Source organism: Myotis davidii, unplaced genomic scaffold (assembly GCF_000327345.1).
Source record: "Myotis davidii unplaced genomic scaffold, ASM32734v1 scaffold2314, whole genome shotgun sequence".
In the NCBI taxonomy this organism is placed as follows: domain Eukaryota; kingdom Metazoa; phylum Chordata; class Mammalia; order Chiroptera; family Vespertilionidae; genus Myotis; species Myotis davidii.
The window spans coordinates 72,219-80,157 of NW_006285722.1; the positions used below are offsets into that span (position 1 = coordinate 72,219).

Genomic DNA, 7,939 nt, shown 5'->3' on the forward strand with positions numbered 1-7,939 from the left:
GAATCATCACTGCCCAGACCCTAAAGAAGCAATGGTTCTTTGGTTGGGGGCAAAGGTGGGCTAGAAGTAGCCATTTACATGTACAAGCCATTTAAACTCAAAGACTGAGCTCCTAGTGGCCCAAACTGGAAGCATCTGAGCAAGAAAATAATGATGGTGTGGATGAAAATCTGTAAGAAATCACAAATTCCTAACTGGGCAGGTCACGGTGGGTAGTCACATCTCAAGCCTATAACTTCTTTAGTGAAAGGTTATCAAACAATCCTTGTCCATTGTTCTTGTGCAGCTAGGTTAACACACCTTGGAAATGACAGAAGTAATTGCCTCAAAGGCGCAACCTTTGAGAGAAAACAGAATTTTAACTATCCTGTAATTCAAGATAGTATATAATCTTAACTATCCTATAATCCAACCCCGCTTTGCTTTCTCCCACCTTCATGTAATCTTCCTTACGTTCTCTCCTTAATTTCAAACACATCAAAGAAACTACAAAACTGTTATTCTCCAAAGCATCTGCGGCCTTGCTTTCTAGCAATTGTCAGTTTGGCTCAAATAAATTCTTATGAAAAGTCTCTCTATGTTTGGATGTTTCTTATGTGGACAACAGCATTGTACTGTAACCTTCGGAATAAACTGAATATCCATGAGTTCACAATGATATAAATGATCAAATAAACTTCCAATTAATAAGGAAGCAGGAGATGAAAAAAATCACCATTAGGCAACACCACTGCACTAATTGTCGCAGACAAGAACCACCATGGGTGCTCAAATTAATGGGTGAAAATTTGAGAAAAAACAGTTTGCATCGTCTCAAAATATCTCCTCCAGGATAATTATTAACTACAAAAGAAAAGACAGTTAGCTTTATAGGGGAGAAACCTAGCAAATATCACCTTAACTAAGTGATCAAAGTTAATATCACCCGTGATAAGACCTCTCCACTTCATGAATCAGTGGTAATATAACACTCTCTCTGATCAGTACTCTTCTACAAAACTGTATTCTACAAAATAATTAACTGGTACTCTTCAAAAGGGTCCAAATAATGAAAGACAGGGAAAAAAACTGGAACTATCTCAAACTGGAGCAGACAAGGGGAAATAACTAAATGCAATTAGTCGTGTCCTGGATGGAATATGGAAACAGAAAGAGAAATCATTTGAAGCTAGAGTAGGTGTGATTACCGCCTCCGCCTCGGCCACCTCTGTTCTCTGCTGCCCAGACAGCGGGAGGCGGGGCTCTGGAGTCACCATGGAGCCCTGTTTGCCGATGGAGGACAAGACCAGGGAGCCCACGATCCACCACTCCATGGACCCTTCCTTCCGTTTCTTGGTGGCTATCCTTTGCCACTGACACCACGGTGGGTACAGGGATTGCTTTCTGTCTTTCAACAGTTACCGGAGTGCATGTTTGGGATTTATGGGAGAAAGCTGGAAACAGTAAATGGAAAAAATCCTGGAAGCTGCTTGACAGCTGTCTTTTCTCAGACCAGTCTGAAAGGGATATGCTCATTCCTTGGATTGGTGGATCTGAAGTACAGAATAATTTCTAGATAAGTAATGAGACATCACCTGTGATCATCTCCAAAAAGAGGCCATCAGAAGGAAACTATCACAAAAAGAAAAACCTGTGTATTAAATTTTGACCAGCGGTCTGAAGCAGATCAAATGGAAGGTGTGGAGCACCTTGTTTCCCAAAGGTCATTAGCAACATGGACCTACTGACTTGTTCCTGAAGCCCATGCTGCACGGGGACTCCATTACCACTTCACCAGAGCGAAGCTTAGATCGCAAAGCAGGAGACATTCTTTTCAACCTGGATCCCAGGTCTCTGCATGTGGCAGAGCTGGTCTGCAAAGAACAGCAGCAAGTGATCTCCCAAGAGATGCTTTGGAAGAAGCTGACTGAACGAATGGTGGGCACGGACCCTCCCTGTAAGTGACCTTCCGAAAGAAGAGGGTGGGATTGGTGCCTGTTTAAAAACAGAGCCACAGCCCTGGCCAGGTGCCAGGTGGCTCAGTTGGTTGGAGCATCATCCTGTACACCAAAAGGCTGCGGGTTCAAGTCCCAGTCAAGGCATATACCTAGGTTGTGGGTTTGATCCCCAGTCAGGGCGCATATGAGAAGCAACTAATGGATGTTTCTCTTTCTCTCTTTCTCTCTCTCTCTCTCTCTCTCTCTCTCTCTCTCTTTCTCTCTCTTCCTCTCTCTCTAAAGTCAATAAACACATACTTAGCTGAGGATAAATAAATTAGTTAAAATAAAAATAGACCCACAGGTAGCTCTCCCAATTCACTTTATAGACGACAGATTCCAACTGCTAGTGAGAACCTCACAGCTTGCAGAGGATTCAGTGTCCCCCTGAAAATAGTGAAGGTGTCTACTGTTCACACTATGATGATGAAAAAATTATCAATGGCCTACGAGATAATTCTATTAAGATCTGGGATAAAACCGCTTGGAGCCGAGGCCGGTTTGGCTCAGTGGATGGAGCATCGGCTTGCGGACTGGAGGGGCTCAGGTTCGATTCCGGTCGGGGGCATGTGCCTGGGTTGCGGGCACATCCCCGGTGGGAGATGTGCGGGAGGCAGCTGATCGGTGTTCCTCTCTCGTCGATGTTTCTAGCTCTCTGTCTCTCTCCCTTCCTCTCTGTAAAAAATCAATAAAATATATTTTTAAAAAAAACCGCTTGGAATGTTTGAAAGTGTTAATGGTGCACACGGGCTCTGTCCTATGTCTCCAGGATGTCATGTATCATTGTGACTAGCTCTTCAGACTCTACAGTGAGGGTCTGGGATCGTAACATGGGTGAAGTTCTGAACATGTTGATGCACCATAAGGCTGGACTGCACTGACGCTTCAGCAATGGACTGATGGTGACCTGTTCCAAGGACAGCTCCAACGCTGTGTGGGACATGGCTCTGCCAAACCGATTTCACTCTGCTCCTGGTTGCCCACTGCGCTGCTGTCAATAGAGCAGACTTTGATGATAATACACCGTATCTGCCTCTGGTGAAAGAACCATCAAAGTCTGGAGCAAGAGTTCCTGTGAATTTGTTCGTACTCTGAATGGGCTCAAGCAAGGCATTGCCTGGCTCCAGTACAGGGACTGGTTGGTTGTTAGGGAATCATCAGATAGGTCATACCATCAAGCTATGGGATACTAAATGTGGAACCTGTTTAAATGTTCTAGAGCAACACGAAGAATTGGCCCAATGCATCCATTTGACAACAAAAGGATTGTCAGTGGGGCCTAAGATGGAAAAATTAAAGCTTGGGGCTTGCAAGTTGCTCTCGACCCTTGAGCCCCAGCAAGCACATTGTGTTTGCACACATAGGTAGAACATTCTGGGTGTGTGTTTGCACAGCTTGATGAATTGCAAATCACTAGCAACTCTTATGATGACACTACTTTGATTTGAGATTTCTTAAATGTGCCTTCCAGACCCAGGATAAGACCTGTTCTCCCTCCATAACATATACTTCATCTCCAGGTAACAGCCTGCATTTTACCCCTTTCAGGCTTCCCGGTCTTGAAGTACTGGCTAAATGTCTACCGATACCTAAGGGTGTTCTTCACAGCTGAGTTACGAAGTTGTAGATGGTTCTAGATCAGGGGTGGGCAAACTTTTTGACTCGAGGGCCACAATGGGTTCTTAAACTGAACTGGAGGGCCGGAACAAAAGCATGGATGGAGTGTTTGTGTGAACTAATATAAATTCAAAGTAAACATCATTACATAAAAGGGTATGGTCTTTTTTTTTTCAATAGTTTTATTCATTTCAAACGGGCCGGATCCGGCCCGCAGGCCGTAGTTTGCCCACGGCTGGTCTAGGCCCACATTCCTTGAGCACTGCCTAACCGCCTCCCAGAACAAAGACAAGCAAACTGGGCAGGAGACTCCTTAGTCTGTTCTCTACAACCCAAGGGAGGAAGGCTGCTAAGGGCTTGGCCGGACAGTGGCTTCCACCCTTCCCGGGCCTCAGCGGTCCAGCATCTCACTGTCCCCCAGGCCTGAGACACTAGTACAGAGTGTGTTCCCACTTAGCCATGGGCTGGGCTTAAGAACCTACACCAAGGTTCATGTGGATTACCTAGAACACTTCCTGCAGTGTTCATATGGTGTTTTTATTTTTTCATTGTCATTGTGTGTGTGGTGTTTTTAATGGGAATATTGTTTTAAAATGTAATTTCTAAAATTTAACACAATGTTTTATTTGTTGTGCAGTACATACAATAGAGAGTTACCTTAACATTTTGTTGTTGTTCTTTTCCTCATAAGTACTCCTGAGTACTAGTGGTCACTTCCCATAGTAAGCATCTGATTTACATATTCCTATGACCTGACACATCGCTGGTGCTGAATTTGGTAAATAATAAATTACTTTGTAGGATATATGATAATTAAAATACATAAGTACACTACTAAAACAGATGGAACACACACAAAACAAGAAGAAAAAATATTGTTTAAGGAAAGGAAAACATTAGCTGGGTGTAACATTACATTTTGGGAAGATTTTAGAAAATGAAAAAGTTCACTCCAATGCCACTCCCTTCAGTTTACGAACACCAGTCCTCTCCTAAGGGTAGAGGGCCCTATCTCTAATAAATGGCACTTTCTTTTGGTCATGCCCACCACCTTCTGCTCCTCGGTCACTAAGTACTCCAAAGCAGTCCTCCTCTTCCCTGACTCCAAGAGGAGTTACTACTTCAACAGCCCCTTCCTCCCTGAACCCCAGAGCACAATGGAGCAGGGTTCCCGCATCTGGGCAAGAGATGCCGGATGACCCTGTTTCACCCATTTTACAGCAAGAGTTGTCATAAAACAGTCAGGAAACATGAAGTAAATTTAACAAGCAAAGCACTGCAATTAGTTTATATAGTATATGTTATGCAACATAACAGAATTCATAAACTTTCTGATGGGAGATTTAATGGAGGTCCAATGTGTGCTTATGAGTCATTCTCAGCTACCCCACAGAGCCCTGAAGAGGGTCAGAGTTCCCTCTCTACCGTCAGTAGGGACACGTGGATGAGGAGTTCTGAGAAGGCCTGAGGTAATGGAAAGAAACAGCTCTGAAGTCATGAAGAACTGAGCTCAAACCTTGTTAACAGATATAATAAAAGGCTCTGGGCAAGTGACTAACGTGTCTGAGTCTGTTTTGCCACTTATTTAAAAAGCATTTTTCAAAATGTGTTTCCCAAGAGTGCTTATATCTAATACAGAAGGGAATCTGTTTACATTGCAGATTCCTGGGCCCTACTTTCAGAGAAGCTGGGCCTGGCACTCAGGAAAATAAATTTTTAACAAGCTCCTCAGGTGACTCTTACTAGTATACCCATTAAAGTTTGAGAACTGCTGAAATAAGAGAATGGGCCTGAAATGCAATAGATCCTTCAGAAATGTCAACTTTTCCTGGTGAGGAAAAGCAGTACGGATATGTGAAAATTAGATTTGAAAAATGCATTTGAATAGTTTTTTACTCCATCAACCATATACTTTCATTAAAATGGTGTTTAAAAAAACTTAACTAGGTGGGAAAGTGCTCATAATGGCTAAGTTAAAAAAAATATATAAGAAATGTACATAAATATAATCCCAATGGTGGAGTGTGTGGTATGCATGTCTTTTATATATAAAATGCCAGAAAGAATCACTGATGGTTGTTTCTTCATTACAGAATTAAAGAAATTTTATTTCTTCTGTATCTTCTAATATTTTTAAAATAGGGTTTTATGATCATAAGCAATGTTTTTTGCAGGCAAAATGACTACATAATTTCCCTTTAAAATACATTAAAATTTTGAGATGACACAATAGAAAGGGATTATAACTTTCAGTCACATAAGTTTGCCAGCAATTCATTCAAATAACCTTCAAGGAAATCTGTTCTAAAGAGACCCCAACAATCCAAATCTCAAATAAAAACCTCACAACCTATCAATAATCTTCAATGCCAGAGAATCCTGTGGTCGGTGTTTGAAATTACTATTCCTAAACTCCACCCCCAGAAAGTTTCATTTCAAAGGCTTGAAGGGAGGCCAGGGAATCCATACTTTCAACAGGAACCCAGGTTGATTTGAGAAACCATTGTGCATTGATGGCTTGAGAGAGAGAGAGAGAGAGAGAGAGAGAGAGAGAAGAAAACCACCACTGATTTGCTTTGGATGTTCCCACTTTTGAGTACGAAAATCTTCAAAAAGATGGTTAGTTCCTAAATCACTTACATGCATCTCTGGAAAAAGCATACATTAAATAACACTCAACTTAATGTAGATACTAAATACTTATTCTATCAAGTGGCATATAAAATAACAGAGCTGCCCTGGCCGGTTTGGCTCACTGGATAAAGCGTCGGCCTGGGGACTGAAGAGTCCCGGGTTTGATTCTGGTCAAGGGCATGTACCTTGGTTGCAGGCACATTCCCAGTGGGGGATGTGCAGGAGGCAGCTGATCGATGCTTCTCTCTCATCGATGTTTCTGACTCTCTATCCCTCTCCCTTCCTCTCTGTAAAAAAATCAATAAAATATATTTTTAAAAATAAATAAATAAATAACAGAGCTGGTTTTATTCCCGCCCCCAAGATTGTGGTCCGACAGTGTACTTCTCTTTAACAGATGTTTCTGATCCGATCAAAGCATGAATCATGAAAGTGTTTGCAATTTCATGAGGCTTAAAGACCAACTCTGCTCTAGAAGATAAAATTTCAAAAAGATAAATAATGATCCAATACAGCATTATCTCCTCCCCTAAGAGACACATTCCAGCACTCCTGCCCAGGCCAGGTGCCTAAAACAGCCGTCTGTCCCTCTTATTAAACCCAGTCTCTTAATCTGGACCCTGAATCCTATTCATCCTTGGTCAAGATTCCTTAACTTTCTTGCATTTTCAATATATTATTTTCTTTAAAAATGTAGAACTTTTACAATTCAACAACAGCCCGGCCAGCATGGCTCAGTGGTTGAGTGTGGACCTATGAGCCAGGAGGTCACGGCTGGATTCCCAGTCAGGGCACATGCCCCGGCCCTGGCTCAATGCCCAGTGTGGGGCGTGCAGGAGGCAGCCAATCATTGATTCTCTCTCATCACTGATGTTTCTCTCTCTCTCTACCACTTCCTTCCTGTCTGAAATCAATAAAAATATATTTTTTTTAATTCAACAAGAAAAAACTCTCCTCAACCCTCAAATTACAATCTTTTTCCTCCTCCTTTTCATCATCAAAGGGCTGGAGAGGTCTCCGGGTGCCCTGGCTGCCTCCGCAGCCTCATCCCTCACCCACTCTGGAACCCTTCAACCGGACACACGCCCACAGGTGGATACCTGCTGTCCTAAGGCTACTACCCCAAAAGGCCTTTTCTCAGTCCAAATCCTCCTGAACTCTTTTTTTTTTTTCAAACCTAGATTTAGCCCTAATGGAAGATCATCAACAGACACTGGACGGACACAGAGCCTGATTCAGGGCAGGTGTCTCAGAAGTACTCATTTTTTAAATGTCATTTCCCCAATTACACTTAACATTCAATATTATATTAGTTTCAGGTGCACAACGTAGTGTTTAGACATTTATACCCACCTGGCACCATACATAGTTATTGCATCATTGACTGCATTTGTGCATTACATCCTGGGACTATTTTGTAACTCCGATTTGTATGAAGTACTTTAAAATCAGCTAGCTCTCACCACTGCGCCTCCCCGCAGGCCCCAGGCTGCAATCAACAGTCCACTTCTAGGTAAAAACCCGAGGGAGGAGGGCTCCAGTGAACAAGGGGCTTTTTTCACGTTGATATGCCCACAGGGAGAGAGGAGCCGGGAGCGGGGTGGAGGGGCACGACCCCCAGAACCCTGAACCCGGGCCTGGGAGGATGTGGGAGGAACTCTGGAATCTCTTCCAACCTGGCAGCATCTCGCCTGGCTCCCCGCCGGCGGCAG

The 7,939-nt window shown here is 43.1% G+C and overlaps 1 pseudogene; it reads left to right on the top strand.

Annotated features, from left to right (window-relative positions):
* Positions 1-1,254: 1,254 nt before the first annotated feature.
* LOC102752623 lies at positions 1,255-3,478 on the top strand (annotated as a pseudogene).
* The last annotated feature ends 4,461 nt before the right edge of the window (positions 3,479-7,939 follow it).